We start from the raw sequence: 2,080 nt of genomic DNA on the forward strand, positions 1-2,080 counted from the left end.
AATAAGAACAACCGAATGGTTATTCATGTAAAAACTAGAAAGAAAATGAATTGAACTCAAGACTCACTACAACAAATTCGACTTTTTAAGAAATCAATTATGTGTAAATGTCCTAATAGACTTCTTTATAAGATTTCAGTTTTTATAGAAGCAAACAATCATGCGTCCCCATCAATCAGGACATTTTTGAAATAAAGTCAGAACATCTTTTTAGAGGACCCACATCTTTTTATAGGACATCTGGTTTTAAAAGTCGTTTTTTTCAAATAATGTAATATAAAAACATTAATAAAACGACTTATTCAAAAGGGTTCTAAAAAGTTGATTTTGTCGTAACGAAGAAGAAAAAACTTGGTGTACGAGCATAAGGATGACTCCAGCATCACGAAAACCGGTACGAGGAAGGAGAGAGAAGGCATTCGAGTGGTTAAGGAGTTGATCACCGAAGGCCTAATACATGGCGGCAGCCGATGGAAGTGTTAACGTGAATACATAAAAGGTGGCAAACAGATATATGTACTTGAACTTCTGAGGCTTCCACATCGCGTGCACTATCTCTCTGTAAAAAAAATCGCATGCCTCAAATCATTATTCTAACGCTCGTAGTTAAGTTCAAATTGGTAAAGAAAGAAGTACTAACACGGTGACAGCATGTCCGCCAAAAGTATAGAGTATATTCGTGGCTCCGGTGAAATATAAAACCAGCCTTTAGGGCCCGAGTGAACCACTCCTTCATCATATACATCATACATTAAAAGTATCGAATCATAAACCACCAAAAAGCAAGAAACCGTGCAGTAGCGTACCTGCCCATGAATCAAGGCCGCAATGGCCAAATACCATGCAGTGTAAGTTGTCATGCCGAGGCCGAGAAACGACCAAATTCGGTAGTTGCGAAATGAGGGAATGAAGACAGTGGTAGCACAACAAGCTCCAAATATGTATGTCCATGTCCTCTTGTCCAGATGATCATTTATATAGTATATATTGCTGTAAGTATCTCACAGTTAAGTTGTGAAAAGTCTAAAATGACCCTGTTTTGAAGCTCAAATTGGAAGTGATGAGGGGCAACTAAATGGAAATAGTTAATCAGGTAACCTTGCACAAGCTATAAGTTGTATAACAGAGCCAAATAGGAGGAAGGTGCAATTCAAGGCTAACCCAACAGCTTTCCAATGTGGACCCAAAAGACCATCCAGCACCTCAAACCACTGCATACATGTCATGTGCATAAGCATATGTACATGTCATTGAAATATGCATCATGCATTCACATGGTTTAAAATATCGTTTTACTAAATTGCACTTCTATTTTGTGAAGATTGAATATATTTAAAGGTTAAATTTGTCAAAACAATCATGTTCTTCCTGATCGTTAGAGCCTCCCATTTAACGATATCCCATTTGACCGTGTAATAAAAATTCTTAGCTATTGATGGTTAAACTCTCTCGTAATGATTCTTGTTTATTAAAAGCTATTAATTCCAAATATTGTGTTTTTTGGAATAACTTAAAATAATAGAGCATCTCCAACCCATGAAAGAGTGTCAAATATATGTGTAAGGAGGTTCAAACGAGAACACATCCAGTTTACGAGAACGCGAGAACACCCCATCACATGTGATAATATGTTTGAGGGGACCCTGTGATGTGCGGACGACCTGTTCTACGACTTAGGTCACGTCAAAGGTTATCTGCGTCTACGATTTAGCATCACATGTGATGGTCTTGATGGATTATAGTATCATATCAGCAACACCCTTATCACATGTGATAATGCTTGTAGAGGGTTTAGTCGTGTAAGGGCAACTTGGCCCGCAACCAAGATAGCAACGAAAATTGCTCGTGTCTCTGATTTAGTATCACATGTATATTATATGTGATAGAATAATAGTATCACATGTGATTGTCTATAGTAAAAAGGTGTTCTCGCGTTCTCCTAAATAAAGGTGTTCTCGTAAAATAAAGGTGTTCTCGTTTGAACCCTTCCATATATATATATATATATATATAGTAGAAAACCGCAAAAAAATGAAAAACAGAGAAACACCCTGATAATTATTCATCTAGACAGTATTCA

At 36.9% G+C, this 2,080-nt stretch overlaps 1 pseudogene; it reads right to left on the reverse strand.

Moving 5' to 3' along the window:
• Window positions 1-285: 285 nt before the first annotated feature.
• LOC112504964 lies at window positions 286-1,851 on the reverse strand (annotated as a pseudogene).
• Between the last annotated feature and the right edge of the window lie 229 nt (window positions 1,852-2,080).

This window comes from Cynara cardunculus, unplaced genomic scaffold (assembly GCF_001531365.2).
Source record: "Cynara cardunculus var. scolymus isolate 2C unplaced genomic scaffold, CcrdV1 Un_Scaffold_7562, whole genome shotgun sequence".
In the NCBI taxonomy this organism is placed as follows: domain Eukaryota; kingdom Viridiplantae; phylum Streptophyta; class Magnoliopsida; order Asterales; family Asteraceae; genus Cynara; species Cynara cardunculus.